General features: G+C 40.0%; 1 pseudogene across 1 annotated transcript in view; it reads left to right on the forward strand.

Moving 5' to 3' along the window:
- The window catches only part of LOC149252897 (inactive poly [ADP-ribose] polymerase RCD1-like), a 70,711-nt pseudogene that overhangs the window by 21,342 nt on the left and 27,681 nt on the right, over positions 1-21,688 (forward strand). The window contains exons 9-10 of the transcript XR_016265463.1: positions 12,399-12,503; positions 13,887-13,991. The product of XR_016265463.1 is annotated as an inactive poly [ADP-ribose] polymerase RCD1-like (transcript). The remainder of the gene's footprint in view (positions 1-12,398; positions 12,504-13,886; positions 13,992-21,688) is intronic.

The raw sequence follows: 21,688 nt of genomic DNA on the forward strand, positions 1-21,688 counted from the left end.
CTTGGCTAGCCTTATCCCTAGCCTTGTGATCGTCAAACTTCTCAAGGAATTCTGCCCTAATATGCTCTATCACTTCATTTGGTGCTTTACATGGCTTTACTTGGCCTCTTATCCCCACCAAGTTTTTTTCAATCTATGAATACACCCACCCCCCTTAAATAGATTTTTGGTAATATTTATAGATCATTTTGTCATCAATCATATCATAATCCTTCACTTTTGGGGGCATGGTGGTTGATGAAATGTGTAAAATAAATAAATCTAAAAAATAAAGAGTCAGCTAAGTAAATGGAAAACCCGATATAAATTTGAAAAAAAAATAGGACAACTTTAGCTTATGTATATGCTGAAATTTAAAACTTGAAAACTACAAATTGAAATTTGAAAGAACCAAAAAAAAAAAATGAATACATGGACACCAATGAAATATCGATTTTTCCAAGTGAAAATCCTTACCTTAAAATGAAAACTAGTTGCTATTAGCCTCCTCTTGAAGATGCCAACTACACTAGATAGCTCCAAAGCAACTTCAAGATGGAAAATACAGACCAAACCCTCTGTTGTTACACTACTCTTGCAAAATCTCAACACACTCCAAGCACACAATTAAGATCACAAAAATTCCAAATGAGATATGTGAAACAAATGAAAAGGGAGGAATGATTTTATAGGCTTGTTGGGGTTGTTTTTGGAGGGAAACAACCACTAGTACTAGTTTCCCCAAAAAAACTCACAACCACCCTAAACAACTCTATGTGGGTCCACGACTGTGCATGTGGGAGCTCTCAATGACCCAGTCGGGTTATGATAGAACTTGCTTGGTCATATTGGTTCATGTCGGTTTGGTACCAAAGAGGTTGATTCATGGCCAATTTGGTACCAAATCGGGGTCTACCTTGACCCAAACTGGGGTCATTGGCCAGGTCGACCTCTGAACCTAATGAACTAGTCGGTTTGATCGATTAGTGGTTCAAACAAGTCAAGTTTTAAAGCCATGGTTTATAAAATACCGTATATATTATTATATTGTAATCTCTTAGAATATTTTACTTTTGGGACCACTTGTTTTTTTTAATGTTTTGTTTATAATGGAGAGAAGCATTACAACTAACTTTCGAGGCATCATTACAATTAGCTTGAAGAGGTCGAGGAGAAGTGGTTTGAGATCATAATTGAAATGATCCTTAAGGTATGAACTAATAACCTTGATCCCTTTTGTTTGGGCAAAGGGATCATAACATGGGGTACCATTCCATCCAATTCACATAGAACTTGCTCCTAAACCTAGTCATAAATTTGTGCCTTTGGGGGAATTGAAGTGTGGTGGGTGGCTTGGCATGGCATTATCTTCCATGTGGGATCATGACCCCATTGATGAATGTTAAGCTCTTGAATTGGAGAAAACCAAAATATGTCATGACTTCTGTATTATTTATCTTCCAAAATTGCATCATTGAAGAGAATTGGCTTAGCTTGATGAGTCCTATAATGTGTGTAATGGTCCCATGTCAACCCTTGTTATGGATTTGCCTATATTGTACATCTTTCTCTCAGAGTAACCTCGAACTATGGAGTCTAGATATTGGTTCCACATGCTTTTTTGCATTCTATATTTATAGGAGTCGCTTCAATGTTCCCACTTTGTATTTACATCATTGTAGCCAACAATCCTTTTGACCTACTTTAGTGGCCAAATGTTGGATATCATTTAAGTTATGTTATGTTATCTGATCTTATGGCAAAAGATCCATTTTCATTATCTCTCAAGTCTCGATGATGGGTTGTGAATGGTCAAGTCAAAATGTGGACATCACTGGAAACACGATGAATCCAAAAATTTATGATAACACTATATGGGTTATAATCATGTGTGTATTGGGGTTATAGATGTTATTAACATAATGACCCTAATGATTATAGCGATGGTTGGAAGTAGGATAATGATTATAGCGATTATAAGAGTTATTCAGACAAGGACCATATAGGTTACAAGGGTTAATAGTAGTAGGGCCATTTGGGTTATAAGGGATATTAATTAACACGGGGACCATGTGCACATTGTTGATTGAAGTAGAGAAGTAAGGGTTTTGCTTGCCTAAGAGCTAAGGCTAGTAGAGGGAGCTACAAGACAACTATTTAGCATAATATTAATTTATTTAACTATTTCCTAAAGTTACACTTGGGAAAAATTTATAAATCCCAAGTTAACTTATGATTTGATCTCAATCCTTCATCATGATTTAATCTCAGAGGTTGAGAGTGAAGGAGGAGCTTAGGTCAAAATGATAAGAGGAGTTAGAGCGAGTGGCCAGACTAATGAGCACAAAGAGTGTGTGATTGGCTCAATAAGAGAAGGGTTTTCAACAATCATAAAGCAGATAAGGGAACAGGAGGCTGGAAGAACAGGTCGAATAGCCTTAGCCCAGCTTAGAACAAGCGTGACTGTACAATGAGTTGTAGTGCGCAAGGAGAAATCAACTTGCGTGACCTTACAATGCACATAAGAGCAGATTTGCACAAGCCTTGTGCAAGGTTCTCTTGCATTTGATTCAAACCAATTATTGAGTGGAGTTGTTGTAGAAGGGAAGCATTCCCTTGTTGTATAAATTTATGAAAAATCTATTATTTGCTGAGCTAATAGAAGACACACATAGTTGGAGGTTTTCCTCGAAAGATGGGTTTTCATAGGGATATCTTTTGTTCTATGTGTTGAATGTTTTGATTTATTATTAATTTCTATTGTGCATGCTAAGTTAGACAACTTAGTGTATCAAGTTTTCAGAACAACTATTGTTTGCATTTTTGGTTTTACACTTAGAAAATTGTGAATTAGTTACCATTGGGTTTTGAGGAAATCTAACATGGTATCATAGCATAGTTTTTGATTGAAGACCAAACACAATTTTATTTTCTGGAGCAAATTTGCAATTTAGAGGGAGCGAGTTTATCAAATCAATTTGACCGCTAGGGTTTTTGAACAATGCACATTGTTTTTGGGCTAATGTGATGTGATAGTATGGCGTATCAAGGTCTCAAATTTGAGGATAGTTTGGACAATGTGTTTGACTTTTGTTCATGGTGTGAAAGCATAGCAGTGGTTTCGGAGGAGCAAGGGGTGTGGGAGTTTGTTGATAATGTCCCTGCTGCACCCACTAACCCTCAACACTTGGCTCAACATAACAAGAAATACACTAAGGCAAGAAGAATCATCATGGAGGGAGTCAAATACCACATTATTCCTAAATTGACTGGGAAGAAGACAACCAAATCCATGTGGATAACCATCATTGGTCTCTATTATGGTTTGAGTGAGGCTAGGAAATTTGTATTGAAGGACAAGCTCAGGATCATTAAAATGGCAAAGTCAAACTCTGTGGTATTACCTCACCATATTTAACCAAGTGAGGGAATAGTTGGCTAGTGTAGGTGAGAGAATTCTAGATAAAGATCTAGTAAAATTTGCCCTGTTGGGTTTCACCAAATTGTGGCAAACCTTTATGGATGGGATTTGTGCCAGAGAAAAGCTTTCAGATTGGGAGCGATTATGGGGTGATTGTGTTGAAGAGGACATTCACAAACAAGCTGGGTCTCGTGTTAAGATTGAAGAAGATGAAGAGAACTTTGCCCTAGCTAGCAAAGGGGGCAATTCCAAAGGTAAAAAGAGTAGTGGTGGTGGAGAATTGAGTTCCAAGGGTGAGAAGAAGAAGGATCTCAACAAGATCAAGTGCTTTTCATGTCACTATTTTGACCATTTTGTTACTAAATGCCCTAACCAAAAGAAAGGGTCCAGGAATGCCCAAGTAGTAGCTTCTGCAAAGATAGATGAGTGATCCTCTCATTTTGAGGAGTTTTTGCTCATTGCTCACATGGCAAGGTCAATAGCTCCCAGTGTATGGTATGTGGACAACAATCCGTCCTATTATATGACGGGAAATGAGAAGTATTTCAACAAATTGTCTGAATGTGACATGCATCTTGACATTGTGATGGGAGATGATGGGAAGTCCCAGAATGAGGGTACTGGTATAAACAAATTTGAGAGGGAGACTGGAAGCCCTTTGTATCTCAGGAATGTCCTTTACGTAGTTGGGCTTAAGAAGAACCGTTTTTCAGTTTCCTCTTTGGAGGATAAGAGATGTAAGGTGACTTTTAGAGTGGGTAGGGTTTTCATAAAACCCTCACACTCCAAGGTGGCTAAGCAGATCAGAGTTAGGCACAAGAGTATGTACATATTGCAATTTGAGATAGCCGCATTAACTAGCAGAGGAAGCCCTGACTCAAGAGGGGAGCTTGGAGAGTTATGGCATAGGTGCATGGGGCATCTGCTCAGTAGTGCGTCGAAGATTCATAAGGAGATAGTGATAGGGCTGCCACATTGCAACATGGATCAACATGAGGTGTGTAAGGGCCGCACACTTGGCAAGTATGCCAAAACCCCTTTTCCTAGTAGAGATAGCAAGGCCAAGGGTTTTGGACCTTGTTCATTCAAATGTTTGTGGTCCTTTCTCTCTAATATCCCTTACTGGGTACAAGTATTGTGTCACTTTCATAAATGATCTCTCGAGGAAGCCTTGGATGTTTTTTTTGAAAAAAGACGATGAAGTCTTGTTGAAGTTTCTGGAGTACAAGGGCTTGGTTGAGAACCAAACTGGTAAGAAAATCAAGGCACTGGGGTCTGATAATGGTGGGGAATATACCACAAATACATTCAAGGAGTTGTGTGCCAACGACGGTATCACAAGGGAGCTGGCTACACCATATAATCCTCAACAGAATAGGGTGGCAAAGCGCAAGAATAGGGCCATAGTTGGAGCGGCAAGCCATGTTCCATGACTAGGGGTTGCCCAAGTTTCTTTGGGTTGAGGCATGTAATACAACAATTTTGTTGTAGAGTTGGAGCCCACACAGAGTGTTTGGGTGAGTTACACCAGAAGAGGCGTTTACAAGGAAGAAACCAAATCTATCACATTTCTGGATATTCAAATGTATCGCATTTCCAGATATTCTGTAGCCTTGTGTGTTGCCATTCATTAGAGGAAAAAACTAAGAAGTTGGAGCCCACAATAGAGAAGGGCATTCTCATGTGGTGCAACAAGCACTCAGGAACATAATGATCAAGAGAGATGTAAATTTTGAGGAGGGAAGGGCTTTGAGCAAGTCCTTAGAGCGTGAGTAAGCTACATTGCACGGGGAGGAATAATAGGCTCCCATGGTGTGCATGGGCAGGATGGGCAACATGAGGACAAGAGGAATACATAGATGGAGGAGAGAGTAGAACCCACTCAAATTGCGACCCCCAACATAGGGAGGAGAGTAGAGTGAGATGGGTAGAACAATCAATCCAGGAGCCACAAGAATAGGTTGGTGCTCCTAGAACATTAGTTAGACAAAACAAACAGCCACAAAGGTACACAATATATACAACACTTATGATCGAGTTGTTGGATGCCAAGCCTTCCAGTTACCAGGAGGCAACCACTTAGCAGGTGTGGAGAGATGCAATGGAGTATGCCTCCATTATGAAGAATGATGTCTTGGAAGTGGTATCGAGGTCAGAGCAATCTTGTGGTGGGCTCTGGCTGGGTCTACAAGATGAAGCATGGGGTTGATGGGAGCATCGAAAAATACAAGGCAAGATTTGTGGCAAAGGGGTTCTTGCAGGCAGAGGGGATCAATTATGATGAGACCTTTGCCTTGGTGGCCAAATATTTGTCTGTCAGGGCAACGCAACTTGGGTGGAGGATCCACTAGATGGACGTTAAAACAATGTTCCTCAATGGGGTTGTCGAGGAGGATGTTTATATTAAACAACTGGAGAGATTTCAAACAGGCAACAAAGAGACACGTATGGAAATTCAAGAGAGCCTTGTATTGGCTCAAATAGGCTCCAAGGGCATGGTATGCTTGGATAGACAACTATCTTTAGGGATTGGGCTTCACCAAGAGTGAAGCGAATCACAAACTCTACTACATTGTTGTTGGAGGTGAGCCACTTATTCTTGTGATATATGTGGACGATCTAATTTTGATAGGTTCAAACAAGCTCATCCAAGATTGCAAGAGAGATCTTGTAGGCGAGTTTGAGATGAAGAATATGGGGTTGATGCATTATTTCCTTGGGCTTGAGGTTTGGTAGGGTGATGGCGAGAACTTCATTGGGCAGGGCAAGTATGCTCTGAAGATTTTGATGAGGCTTCAAATGCAGGATTGCAGGCCCATGACCACGCGTCTTGTCACAAATTGGTAGATGGTGGATACATCCAAAGCAGAGTGAGTATATCCTTCACTTACCGACAGTTAATTGGGTCGTTGATGAATTTGGTAAATACGCGACTTGATATGTGGTTTGCAGTTAACTCTTTGAGCTAGTTTATGGTCGAGCCTACTAGAGCGGATTGGGTTGCTGCCAAGCACATATTGAGATATCAGTGGGGGACAATAGAGTTTGGGTTGTTGTATAAACAGGGTGAGGCTCGAGGGCTTCACTGATGTAGATAGGGCAGAGAGCTCCACAAACACAAAGAGCACATCGGGATGCACATTTAGTGTTGGATCAACAATTGTTTTTTGGTTCAATCGGAAGCAAACATCAGTGGCATTAAGCTCAGCCGAGCCGAGTACATGGTTGCCATCTTGGCATGGCGCAAAGCTATTTGGTTGAGGAAGCTTCTTGTGGACTTGTTTTAGATAGAGTTGGAGCCCACTGTGATTCATTATGACAATCAAAGCTGCATTAAGCTCTTCGAGAATGCAATGTTTCACGATTGCTCAAAGCACAGCCACATACATTATCATCACATCAAGGATATTGTCCGGAGAGGTATAGTTACACTCTAGTACGTACCAACAGACGAGTAGACATTATACATTCTAAGGCTTTGCCAGGGGCTAGATTTGTTTAACTCAGAGAGAAGTTGCGTGTAGTGCAAAACACCTACCTCTCTAAGAGGGAGTGTTGATTGTAGTAGAGAAGTAAGGGTTCTGCTTGCTTAGGTGCAAAGGTTAGTGGAGAGACCCTCAAGACAAACACTTAGCAGAATATTAATTTATTTAACTATTTCCTGAAGTTATACTTAGGAAAAATTTAGAACTCCCAAGTTAACTTATGATTTGATCTTAGCTGTTCATCACGATTTAATCTCGGCCATTGAGAGTGAAGGAGCTTAGTTTGATATTATAAGAGAAGATGGAGCGAGTAAGTGGCTAGATCGATGAGCACAAAGAGTGTTGGCTCAACAAGGGAAGGGTTTTCAACAATCAACAAGTAGATTAGGGATCAAGAGGCAGGAAGGAACTGGTCGACTATCCTTAACCCAACTCAGAACTAGTGCGGTCATACAACAAGTTGCAATGTGCAAAGTGAAATCGACTTGCGCGGTCATACAATGTGCATCTGTGTGCAAAAGAGCAGGTTTGCGCAAACCTTGTGCAACGGTTCTTATGCATATTTGATTAATATTAGTTATTGATTGGAGTTGCTGTAGAAGGGAAGCATTCCCTTGCTGTATAAATTTTTGAAAAATCTATTATTTGCTGAGCTAATAGAAAACACACATAGTTGCAGGTTTTCCACGGAGTTGGGGTTTCCTGGGTATATCTTGTGTTATATGTGTTGAATGTGTGTTTGTCTTCTGAATTATTATTAATTTACGTTGTGCATGCTAAGTTAGAAAACTTAGTGTATTTGCAATTTAGATTTCTGGAACAACTATTGTTTGTATTTTTGGTTTTACACTTGGAAAATTGTGAATATTATGAAAATTGTGAATATTTTGAGGAAATCTAACACTCATATGAATCATATGGGTACTATCACGAAAATATGGATTATTGACACAATTAACGGTTGGGTTGTAGGGGTTGTTAGCATGAGGAACAGAAGTGTTATTATCATAAGGACCTTAGATGTTATAAGAGTCATTGGTAAGGCAATTGTAGGGTTATTAACATGAGGACCATAGTGGTTATGGAACGTAGTGACTATAATGTTGTAAGGGCCATTCAAGAATCAAAACATTGCTTACATAGCTAAAAGCATAATGAATCCAAAAAAATTATGATAACACCTATGGGTTATATTCTTAAGTGTGATAGGGGTTACAACGGTTAATGGTTATAGGGGTTGTTGGGAGAAGGACCGTAAGGGTATTGCCAAGACCATTGGGTTACAAGGGATATTAACGAGGGGGCAATTTGGTTTTTGGGTTTATTGTCATGAGACCATATGTTCAGTGTGAGCACAGGTACCATAGGGCTATGAGGGTTACTGTCACAAGGATGGTAGTGGTTATGAAGGTTACTATCAGAAGGGCTATTGGGAATATTAATAAGGGGACTATGGATAGGCGTTAATAGGGTGACAAATGTGAATCATAAGGGTTATTAGCATGACCACATGGGTTATTAATACAATTGTCATAAGGGTTGTTGGGGTTATTAGCACAAAGAGTATTATTATCACAAGGACTATATGTGTTGATGTTATTTGTAAGTGGATTGTAGGGATCGTTAACATGAGGACCATAACAAGGACATGTCCCTGAGGGTGGGGTGCACGCACTTGATGCTTCCCATGCACATGGGATGGGGGGATGCCTGGGGAAATATTTACTCGTGTCTCCCTTTTGGGGAGATGCAGGGTGAAACATTTCCCCTTTGTGGGGGATTCGTTTCTCCAAAAGAGGGGTGCTTGTGGGTGGCCCCTTGATTTTGCTTGAAAACGATAATTTGAGTGGGGAAGCTTAATATTCAACCTGAAGGCCCTACTAATGCTATGTAATTAATGATAATGTTAAATTATTAAAGTAAAAGGATGAAAATGTTTCCTTTTGACTTTGAAGTTACCTTGAAGTTTTGAAGTGGATTGAAGTGCAAATTTGGGCTGATAGAACAAAAGAGCTTGGTGGGTGTTGTTTTAGAAGACGCTTAAGGGGTGTTTTAGCAAGCTGAGGCACATTGTTTCTAATTGGGTTGATGGTTGAAGCTTGGAGGAGGGTTGATGTTAAGATTTTCCTTGATGTGAGAATGCTTGTTGGTCAAAGTTTTGAAGAGGCATGGATTAGAGAAATGTTGAGGTAAAAAAATGTGCCTTGAGACAAAATAAAATAAAATATGTTATCAATGTAAACTTTAAAAGAACCAATAGGATTCAAGATGATGATGTCATCCATGAGGGTAAATAATTTTGGAGGGAAAGGAAAAAAGCTATTCTTTTATTATATTTTTGGCTTATCTCTTTGTAGGTTTACTCAAATTGCAAGTGCAGGGATTTGTTTGATGAAGAATTTAATTCTACCTCCAATGAGTGCCTAAACTTACAATTTGAGTAAACCCACAAGGAGATAAGCTAAAAATACTATAAACTGTTCTTTTCTTTCTTTTGCTTTGAAAATTCTTGACTCTTATTTTATTTATTTTTATCTTTTTTGTCAGGCCCATTTTAGGCCTAAAAGTTTCTCTAATGATGGTTGAGTTTGAAATTTGGATAGATGTTTTGATTTGTGCAATTATTTCAAATTTCTTTGATGTTCGAGAAGTGGCTAATGGCTCAAACTTCAAAGATGGCCCAATGCATATTTGTTTTATAACGACACGATGGCTTAGTTTGAAAATGGGTTGATGTTGAGATTCGAGAATAGGCTAGTGGTGCGAGGTATCAACCAAAGTTTGATAATGACTTGGTGCACTTGTTAAAAAGAGACTCGATGTTGTACATGAAGTGATGTTTGAAATAAGCAGATGGCTTCATGTGAGAGAGGCCTTTGATTCCTACAAGGCACTAAACATTTGTTGTGTGGTGGAAAATATATTGTTAAAAGATAAGTTTAGAACCATAGCCTTATTTTGTGCATAACTTGAGCATACAATCTCAAATGGAGTTGAAATTTCAAGTGGAAGTCCATGGAGATGAAAACTATCAAAATATCCTAATGCTTAGGATTGTAGATTCGACATTGAATCTCCAAAAATTGGCAAAATGGTTTGATGGATCTTTGTTTTACAAGGGTCCACTGGCTTAGTATGAAAATGGGTCGATGTTGAGAATAGGCTAGTGGTGTGAGGTATCCAACAAAAGTTTGTCCACTGGCTTAGTATGAAAATGGGTTGATGTTGAGAATAGGCTAGTGGTGTGAGGTATCCAACAAAGTTTGATAAGGCTTGGGGACCTTATCAAAGAGGAGCTTGATGTTCTACAAGAGATAACGTTCGAAATAAATCAATGGCTTCATGTGAGAGAGGCCTTTGATCCCTACACGACAATAAATGTTTGTTGTGTGGTGGAAAATATTTTGTTACTAAAAGAAAGGTTTGGAACCAAAATCTTATTTTGTGCATACAAACTTAGATGGAGTTGAAATTTCAAATGGAAGTCCACAGTGACGACAATTATCGAAATTTCATCACATGATTATAAATTTGAATTTGAATTTTTCCAATTTTTGGAGGACAAGATTGTACTTTTTTCCAATGGTCTTTGTGCATGATGAAATTTGAATAGGAAGGATAAAGTCATTTTGATAGATTCCAAGTGGTTTTCAAAAAAATTAGGAGAATGGGGCCAACCCACTATTTTGGGACACTTTCATAGTTTTGGAAACTATATATTGTTGAGAATTCAAAGAGAAAATGGGATGGTTTTGAGGGTAAAACCAAGGCTCCAATCTTCCAACAATGGAAACAAACACTAGAAACAGGCAACTTAGTTATGGTTGCTAGTTGACTATTTTGGGTAAGGTATTGGTAGCCTTGGACACTTTTAGCTTGCATTTAAAGAAAGAAGATGCCTAAGGAAATGTGGATTAGGGAAAGGGAAGATATTTTGTGTTGTGGAAGGGAAGAGAGTGCTATTGTGGGTTGATTGTTGGAAGGGGCCTTGTAATGCTTGGTAGCAAGCTATATTGGCTATATCAAGTGAGAAATGGGTTGGGTTGAGTAAGATGAGAGTCATATAGGAGCTTCCTTTGCCTTGTTGTTTTGGTTTAGGTTGGTGGTGGAATATATTGTTTATTCGTATGTTTGATGATGAATTGCTACTAAACAAGTGGTTTGGTGGACAAGTCTTCATATTACAGTTAAATTCGTCATTATAGATAAGTCTTCATATTGTCCTTGTGTGAAATGCCTTTTGTTTGGAAGAAACTATGCAATGCCTTGAATTCAATGGGTAATGTAGGAATTTGATGTGTTCAATGATTGCTGTATTTTTGTTGCATATGAATTTTGTATACATTGCTATTGGTGTTTGAATTTAGCCTAATAGTTGTTTGTATGGAGTGCTTCGATGGCTAAGGGAGGCCTGTAGTAGGTGACATAAGGGTTTTAACATGGGGACCATAATGGTTATTGGGAAGGCGCCATATGGGTTTTCAAAACAAGGACCTCTACTAGGGTTGTTGACAAGGAAACCATAAGAGTTAAAGACATGTATTGTAGGGGTTATGAGCATAAGGGCCATATGGGGTAGTAATAGTGGGGACTATTGGGGTTATAGTAACCACGGGGGACCATATGTGTTGGTAACCTTATAGGGTTTATAAGGTTATTAGCAAAGAGACTATAGGGGTTAGTAACCTGGGGGACCATATGGGTTATAGAGAGGATACAAGTATGGGGACCATTGGGGTTGTAGTATGGGTACCATGGGAATTATTATGGTTATAAAAGGTTACTTTCATGATTAGCACAAGGATCAATAGGGTGTTCGAGGTTAATTTCACAATGCCATTAGGATGTTAGGGTTTGGTTATTAACTAAAGGATGATGTAAGGGTTATTTGCATGGGCACCATGGCAGTTATTACTATGGCTACCCTAAGGTTTAGCAAATGAACCCTAAGGGTTGTTAAAATGTGGACCTCAAAGGTTATATAGGTTATAGGGGCTATTAACAAAGACGATATAAGGTTTTTTAATGCAAGGAACATAGGGGTTATTAGTAATTACCAGGGGAAATATAGGTGTTATGAACTTATGAGCCATTACTATGGTTATGCCTCTTGTTGGTTTATCACCTGAATACTTTTTTTGGTAACACATTTTTTTTGAGGAATGCTTCATATAAAATCTTTTTGTCTGAGTTTCCACCCTATGAGGGGTGTATCTATGCTGTCAAAGTTACCCACAGCTTGCACCTGGGCTCATCCACACCCACTTGGGTTGAATAACTTAATACAAGTCTGATCAACTTGCTTGTTGCTGTTAGTCCTCACTCCTGTCGAACTTCATCAACCTGTTGTGTTATGTTGTCAGTGCTCTTTGTTGTAACTTTTCATATTTCACTTGTTTTTTGTTGTACTAGATTTATGGCATTACATATTCAATTTTTTTTGCTATTGATTTTTTCTTGATTATTTTCTTACTACAGTTTTCTTTGGTATTGGTGTCTGTTCGCCTTTGCAGAAGAATGGCAGGGAAGGGTTGAAAAGTGCAGAGCATGATGGACAACATGTTCTCAACGCTGACAAATTGCACTCAAAGAATGAGTTGACTTCATCCCTGAATGAGGTAGTGTGCATGCTAGTCCTTTACATTAAAATTTGTGAGGTTGTAGGTGATTTAGTCGCTGACAGTATTTGACTTAAATTTTTTGGCTTTTTTGAAAACAAATGATTGCAATTGGTGGGGTTATAGGGGTTACTAGTTCATGTAATACAAGGATCAGAGAGGCTACACTGTTATCATAATTATCACATGATAGGAGCCATAAAAGTGTTAGTGGTTTTTGTGGCGAACATAGGGGCCATTATTCTTGGTGTACCATCAGGGCTACAAGGGATGATAGCACAAGTATCATCGGAGGGACCACATAGTTACACAGGGTATATGTGTTATTAGCAAAGGGCCAACATAGGTTATTATCACATGAACTGGAAGAGCTGTGAGAGCGAGTACCATGGTGGTTATTAGCAGGGTGCACAATGGGGATGTTAGTGTCTAGGTGTTAGGAAATAGGAGTTATTAGCATAGGTACCATAGGGGTTATTCCATTTGGGTTCTTGGCACATGGACCATAGAGGTATTAGGGGTTATTAGCAATGTTACCATGGGGATTATAAGAAGAGGGGTCCTAGGGATTTTAGCTGTAAGGACCGTAGAAACTCTCTCTCCTTATTGAGACGCAAAGCTGATTCCATCTACTGTTATGCTGCTTGTTGAATTATGACATGAAAAGTTAAATATGGAACTTTGTTGTAAACAATTATACCAGCTTCAGAATTTGTACCTGTTGTTATCATACATTTGTAAACATTTTTATGATTGTTGCGACCTTCCATCTTCTACAAGCTCTTTCTTTTGTACTAGATTATTTCGGATGTTTTGTGTTGTTTTCCTTGTGGTATCTAAATATTATAATTTCAAACTTTTTCTGTTTTTTTCCTTTTCTTCTGGTTTATTAATTTTTCTGAATTAACGCAGTTGATCTGGTATTGGGTTCTTAGCACATGGACCATAGAGGTATTAGGGGTTATTAGCAATGTTACCATGGGGATTATAAGAAGAGGGGTCCTAGGGATTTTAGCTGTAAGGACCGTAGAAACTCTCTCTCCTTATTGAGACGCAAAGCTGATTCCATCTACTGTTATGCTGCTTGTTGGATTATGACATGAAAAGTTAAATATGGAACTTTGTTGTAAACAATTATACCAGCTTCAGAATTTGTACCTGTTGTTATCATACATTTGTAAACATTTTTATGATTGTTGCGACCTTCCATCTTCTACAAGCTCTTTCTTTTGTACTAGATTATTTCGGATGTTTTGTGTTGTTTTCCTTGTGGTATCTAAATATTATAATTTCAAACTTTTTCTGTTTTTTTCCTTTTCTTCTGGTTTATTAATTTTTCTGAATTAACGCAGTTGATCTGGTATTGGTGTCTTGTTTTTGCAGAAAAATTGTATGGAGAGTATTGAAAGTGGGGAGTGTAGTCCACATTCTGGTCTTGGTTCTGAGAAAGTGCACCCAAAAACTGAGTTCACCTCATTCCTGAATGAGGTAGTGTACATGTTATGGCTCTTTACATTAAAATTTCAGGGGTTGCAGTTGATTTACTCTGTAGTGACAATATTTGACTCAACTTCATGTTCTGTTTTGAAAACCAGTGATTGCAACTGGTGGGTTTAACTGCCAGTTTTGTGACAAGCACATCATGATGGTTTCTAGTGCGTTGAGTTGTGCAGTCTAGTTCAGTTGATCTTGTACTGCCAGCAATTCTCAACGACTTTGCTTGTAGAAAATTAAAGTAAGTTTGATTTTGGAAAGGAAATAATTTAAGAATGCACAAGTCAGGATACGTGTTGTATTGATCCCTTGATCCAATAAAGTGGAGTTATCACGATTCTCAATTGAAGTTGTGGTACAACATTGCCACAATAACGGGAGTGTAATAGGTTTGCCTATTTCATGTCAGATATGATAACTTGGAGAATGGACTTACAGTGATTGTGCAGAGAGTCTCAAGAAAGTGAAATTGTTTAATAGAGTAAACATATTGTTCTGTGGCCATTAGTGGGGAAGTCCTAGGTAAATGACTTAGCATAAATCTGATTTTAGATGGTTGAGATTCGAGAAGGAACTGCTGCTGGCTTGACTTTAATGCCATTTTGAGGAATGATAGCAATCTTTGAAGTAGGTATAGGTTATATACAGGTATAGAAGTTTACTGCAGCTATTTGGTAGAAAACAAATAAGAAACATGCGCAGAAATTTAAATCAATGTGCTCAGCAATCTTCTTGTATCTTATTCTGATATTGGATGTTTGTTATATGCACATCCGTTTCCAATTCCATGGTAGTTAGACATTGTGCTTGCTGTATCCTATTTGGTTTGGACAATATTGACACTCCTGACTATGATTTGCTGCATTTTTTCTTGCCAGGGCAACCTGTGCTTTCTATGGTGAACTGCACCATGTGTTTTCATTACTGGTGCATGTTCATCTTGTAAATCCCAAGGAAATTTTTTCCCTTAGGGTTTCTATGCTGGCTGGGGTTTCCAACAACATAATTTGTTCATTCATACAACAGTGGGCATTTATCTATGTAATATACGAATATAAAATATCTTTCAACAGAAACGGTAGGCATGCATGAATAATCTATTGACTGTCAACACTGAACAGCAATACAATTCTTCTCAAAACCACAGGAGCTAGGGCTAGTTGCCCACAACAGTAAATGTATCCTATCCAAAACCACCAGTACAGTTATGCTACTCAAGCTTACTGCACAGGAGTCCAACTGTCCAGAAAGTAATCGGCAGGTTTAGATAACAGGTGTGTGACTGCCCTTCCTGATGGTAACCACAGCTTGCTGTCCAAGATATAGCTACAGAATGGATGTTGAAAATGGGGCATATGACTGCGGTAGGGTGCTGCTGCCCTACTGTGATTACGGTTGATTTTTGAGTAGCTTGGGAGGTACTCCAAGCCCTAGGGTTCAGGGATTGGAGGGCAAAGCGCCACAAGAGTCACTTGTGGGCCTGGAACCCATCGGGATTGGGGCTAAAATTGTGACTAAATTTCTACATGTGATGGGTTGAGATGATAGAGGACATTGGGACAAGAAAGATGCAAGTGGAATCACTTAATTATAACTTGTAGAAATCAAGTTATGAATTTTTTAAGGTTATGTGGGCTACTTGTCCTAAGGAAAACAAGTCGGCTTCACTTGTAGAGATCCCTTGGAGGGGCTGGACGTTAGCCTAAGGAACACTATATAAAGGAATGAGGAGGAGCCTCATTACTCACCCATCCAAGTGAGCAACACATCAAGACACCTCTGAAACTTGTGTGGATTTGGGGCAAACTCGCGAGGAAGCAAGGATGAGGATTGTTCATTGTTTTGGTGTGGAATTCTGATGAAGATAGGCCGTAGATGACTAGGGTCCAAAGGTAGACAAGAAGCAGGCCTGAAAGACAAGTTAAGGATAGGATTGTAAGCGGGTTTCCTTGCTGAGCTAGGCCGCAAGCGTAAGGAGAGGTAAGGGCTGTTCTGTGTATATTTTATAGCGCGTTTAGTATTTGTTCTGGGCCACAGAGGGAGCTGTATCTACATCAAGTTGTGGAGGATTGTTTGTGTAGGCCGAGAGAGATGGCAAGGCTCCTCTTCCCTAGCTGCAACCTCTCCAAACTTAACGTAGGTGGAACATGGGTACTAACCCTTCTAGAAGACAAATTCTAGAGCTATGGGTAATCTGTGAGCTGTAGGAGGCCTTGTGGAGGTGCCCAAGGTCCATGACAATGCGAGGAAAGGATTGGTAAGGACAGTGAACGAAGGCAACAGTCTAGAAGGGCAACACAGTGGTTTTGGGTTGTTGAAGTGTGCCCTAATCAGTTCTACGCATACACAGATCCCAAGGACAAGAGCAAACCAACAGTATGTTGGAGGATGTGCTCCCTTGTTGATGAGAGTTGCTAGGAGGATGGTTTCCTAAGAGAGCACTAGATTTGGAGGATTGTAGCGGCCAAGAGATAGGGCTGACATAGACTGTCAAATGCCCTAATTAGTGGGCAGATGTTGCAACAGTACGTTGGAGCCTAGATTTGTGCAATAGCTCCTCTATTGCAGAGCAAAGGGCAAAGTTGGAGAAGTTTGTTGGCAGCTGTGTGTAAGGGTCTCCTAGGTGTGAGGATGCCCTAACTAGGTACATATGCTACAATGTGGACTTGGTCACTCGTGGAATGTTGGAGGGCAGTGTGAAAGTGGACCAAGTGTGAATGTGGATTGGGCACTTATGGTCTGCTGGAGAACATCGTGATAGTGTCCAAGTTGGAGTTCGATGAGCAACACCTTGATGGAAAAAGGTAGTTCCGAGAGAGGCAGTTGTTGAGCTCAAGGGTCTAATAAACCAAGAGTAGTTTGTGGAGCCCAAGACTTGTATGTGGAGAAGGACATCTATAGCAGAAGATTGGCAGTCCCCCTAGCCCTTGTTCATTGTGGGAGATGGACATCTTGCAGTGATAGGTGGCAACTGTCGTGTCGTATGTTGGTCTTCATCGGAGCAGCGCAAGACGACCATAGTGGGCTCAAGTCCTTGAGTAGTTGAGGAGTAGTAGTGGGCAATTGAGAGTTGTTCACAAGTGGAGATGTGAACAACTTGACAGAAGTCTCGATGTGTTGTGGCCTCGATGGACTAAGGCACAGTTAGAGAGTAGATTGATAGTCGAGGTTCAGTGGCTAGATAGACTTGGAGCATTGATAGAGGTAGGAGCTGCAGATCGGGAGCTAAAGGACTAGGCAATTAGAGGGTACGTCCGAGAGGAGCTGAGAGAGCATGCGACAGCCAGATGGTCAAAGTATCTTGTTGAGGGTAGATTGGTTGTTGATGGATTGACACCAAGCCCTACTTTGTATTCTTCTACTAGTGGGATGTATGAGGGCCATTATCCCTGGTACGGGAGCCCTAGTCTGTTGTATTATATGTTGTTTAATATAACGAAGTTGGGTTGAAAAGTGTAAAAAGTTGTCTATATCCTGTGCATGTGTGATTTATTGCTATTTATATTCTGCTATGCAAAGTAGTATCATTGAGATTCTTGGTTTTGTAGTATAAGATATTTTAAGATTCTATCCGAGACCCAAGATCGTGGAAATTCAACATGGTATCAGAGCGTATCTGAGCTACTTTGAGGGACACTGAATCAGAGTGTACCCAATGTAACAACTCAGAGGGAGTTGTGGGTATCTAGATCATGGAGCAAAGGGTTCAGTTGAAGACATGGAGATGTGGTCTTGACTTGCTTGGTAGCAAGATTGGCTGGGAGTTCTAGTGGATTGGTGGTGAGCCTCGCGAAAAACAGTTTGTTGTAGGGCATATTGTTGATCATGGACTTCCGTTGATTTGTCAAAGATGCTTGGGACAACTCGAGGGTTTCTTTGGCATGTATGAGTTCAGGTTGACCGAGATGACTTCATGTGATGGATTGGATATTGGCAGGCTAGAGTCTTCATCGGATCATGGTGTTGCATATTTGAGATTGGAGGGATTTGCACGATTAGTCTTTGTTCCAAGAGGATGAGTGCTTTCAGAACTGAGCCAATGGCGATCGTGTAGGCCCAGAGGGAGCCTAGCCTCAGGGGGAGTAGCCCTATGGAGGTTTGGGATCTTCAGGTTCAGATGTGATGAGGCATAGGCACTATTGAGATTGTTGGATTCATTCTACAGGGTATAATGTAGTGATGGATGCCAGATGGGCTAGTGTCGTTGGAGATGATGATGGCTACTTCCTAGACTTGGAAGTACCTCCCTAACTAAGAGGGAGTGTTGATTTTTGAGTAGCTTGGGAGGTACTCGAAGCCCTAGGGTTTAGGGATTGGAGGGCAAAGCACCGCAAGAGTAACTTGTGGGCCTGGAATCCAAGATTGGAGTTTTGCATCCATCGGGATTTGGGCCAAAACTGTGACTATATTTCTACACGTGATGGGATGAGATGATAGAGGACATCGAGACAAGAAAGATGCAAGTGGAATCACTCAATTATGAGTTGTAGAAATCAAGTTATGAATTTTTTAAGGTTATGTGGGCTACTTGTCCCAAGGAAAACAAGTTGGCTTCACTTGTAGAGATCCTTGGAGGGGCTCGACGTTAGCCTAAGGAACACTATATAAAGGAATGAGGAGCCTCATTCCTCACCCATCCAAGTGAGCAACCCATCAAGACACCTATGAAACTAGTGCGGATTTGGCGCAGACTATCGAGGAAGCAAGGAGGAGGATCCTTCACTGTTTTGGTGCAGAATTCTAATGAAGATAGGTCATAGATGACTAGGGTTCGAAGGTAGACAAGAAGTAGGCTTGAAAGACAAGTTAAGGACATGATTGGATGCGGGTTTCCTTGATGAGTTAGGCCTCAAGCATAAGGAGATGTAAGAGCTGTTATGTGTCTATTTTATATTGCGTTTAGTACTTGTTTTGGGTTGCAGAGGGAGCTGTATCTACAACAAGTTGTGGAGGACTGTTTGTGTGGGCCGAGAGGGCTGGCAAGGCTCCTCTTCCCTAGTCGTAGCCTCTCCAAACTTAACGTAGGTGGAACAGGGGTACTAACCCTTTTAGAAGTCAGATTCCAGAGCTGTGGGTAATTTGTGAGTTGTAGGATGCCTTGTGGAGGTGCCTAAGGTCCATGACAATGCAAGGAAAGGATTGGTAAGCACAACGAAGGAAGGCAACAGTCTAGAAGGGCAACACAGTGGTTCGACAATGTTTTTGGGTTGCGTAAGTGTGACCTAATCAGTTCTACGCATACACAGATCCCAAGGACAAGAGCAGACCAACAATATGTTGGAGGATGTGCTCTCTTGTTGATGAGAGTTGCTAGGAGGATGGTGTCCTAAGAGAGGACTAGATTTGGAGGATTGTAACTGCCAAGAGATAAGGCTAACACGGACTGTCAGATGCCCTAATTAGTGGGCAGATGTTGCAGCAATGCATTGGAGCCTAGATTTGTGCAATAGCTCCTCTATTGCAGAGCAAAGGGCAGAGTTGGAGAAGTCGATTGAAGTCAAATGTGCTAGAAACCATTTGATTACTGGTCAATGATGAGGACCATTAACAGATGTGAGAGGAACCCCCAATAATGACAATGGCTCTCAAAGCACTCTAGTACATTCTATGGAGTGTGAAGAAATGATCTGAAGTTGAACACCCGTAGAATCATTTGATCGATGGTCAATCATATAAACTTGTTGTCTGAAGTAAGGATCCTGCCATTGTTGCATGCAAGTTCCAAGGTACTAAAAAGTTTCTAAATATTTCCTAGATAATGTGCTGAAGTCGATAGGTATTAGGAAGTGATCCGTCACACGAGGGCCTTGATGTATTCCCCTTTAACAACACAAAAAATGTGTCAAGATTTGAACTAGAACAAAATAGGAGTGATTTAGGAAAGACTCAAGGATGGTTGATGTGATTGAAGGCTTTAAGGATTGCAAAAGTGTTTGACTTAGGTTGAATTTCTATTGAACATATTGATGACACGACAACAACTTGGTAACACTTGAATCAAAATGGGATCAAAGACCAGTTTGAAGAATTTCAATGAGGCATGATCAATAGAGAGACAAGTGGATTTCCCAATCCTTACACGAAGAGTGAGAAAGTGTCATGTTCAAGAGTGACTTGTTGCTTTGCAACTACGTAATTTATATACTTCTTTCTCAATTTCGCTTGCCATTTCTTGCAAGTACCTCTTTATTTTTACACAAGCTTGAGGAGGATAACATATGCTCGAAGTATAAGCTCATCCTTCGGATGAGTCCTTTGAGTATTTTTAAAGAACCCTAGGAAGGAGTGCTTTGATCTCATCAATGATGGATGAGTCCTATGTTGTTTACATTTTACGAGTCCAATGAAGGGATAACTAGACTTCTTTTTCACGTTTAAAGAGTTCGAAAAAGAAATAAAAAGGAAACTTTGTAATGTTCGGATAGGCACAATTTCGACATAATCACTCTTTAAAAGATACTTGCGACAAAATCACACTATCACTAAAAGACAACTACGATAGTTGCGAAAGGCACACATTTTTTTAAAATTTTAATATAAATAACTCGAAATTTTTATTGTTTGTTATCTAACATGTTTTCCCCTTGCTATTAACAGGTTTTTTCGCTGTTGGAATGGGGAGAGAGAGAGAGAGAGAGAGAGAGAGAGAGAGCATGAGGCATATGACCTCATTGCAGCTATTGATGCCAACACCACGTTGGCATTCTGAGAATGTGCGCTAGCAAAATTCCCCATAATCCTAGGGATGAGAGCGCAGTTAGAACTTCTTGATTATTTGGTAAGAACATGGGATATAAATGAACAAAATTTTCAGATTGGCTCTCACACTCTCATCATGAGGTAGAAGATATTTATTTCTTAACTGGACTATCATAGAGAGGAGCCAAGGTTTCACTAGTCGGCCATAGAGGTGGTGCTAAACTCACTGACTACTATGTCATTGAATATTTTGTTACCGGAGCATGAAAGATTAACAATGGAAAGATTGAAATTAAGGACAAGAGAGCTTCCACTGAAAACCATTTTGTTCATTATCATCTGTGTTGTTGGGAGCATGACTCCACACTTGGCCACAAAGGCCCAAATCTAGTATGCCCTTGATTGCATGGAGTCAAACATTGTTCAATTGGTGTGAGGGGCTCTTAGTTAATAAGAAAGAACAACTTACGAGATGCAAAATGAGTCGAATGAAACACTTTGGTTAGAATTTGATCTTGTGTCTTTTTCCCTTGAGAAAGTACCACAACTTTGTTCTTAGAGGGTAAAAGTGGAGATTCTTGGACCGAGAGAGCCTCATATGAGGAGATGGGTAGATTTGATGGCACACCATGGTGGTGGCGAAATGATGTCCTTCAATCATACTTTCTTCATGTGGCTACTCCAACAAATCATCATGATTGAGGATTACCCATATGCAGGGACTAACTTCAGAGGAGATCCATAATTAGTACTTCTTGAGGGAATGTAGTGGGATGAATCAGGTAAAAGACTCCCTTTTTTGTTGTTTTTTTAACATATTTGATTTTTATGCATTTTGGATTTCGTGCCAAGGTTAACATTAAATTATCATGCAAATGCAAGACCAATACGACCAGCTAGAATGCAACCTACTTCAAGGTGTGACCAACAATAGGTTGAGATAGGTGAACATAATCTAGAAGCAACTAAGGCACTTGGAGAAATTGAGCAAA

Source organism: Pinus tabuliformis, chromosome 7 (assembly GCF_031772625.1).
Source record: "Pinus tabuliformis cultivar Carrire ecotype Pingquan chromosome 7, CPIR1, whole genome shotgun sequence".
NCBI classification, from domain to species: domain Eukaryota; kingdom Viridiplantae; phylum Streptophyta; class Pinopsida; order Pinales; family Pinaceae; genus Pinus; species Pinus tabuliformis.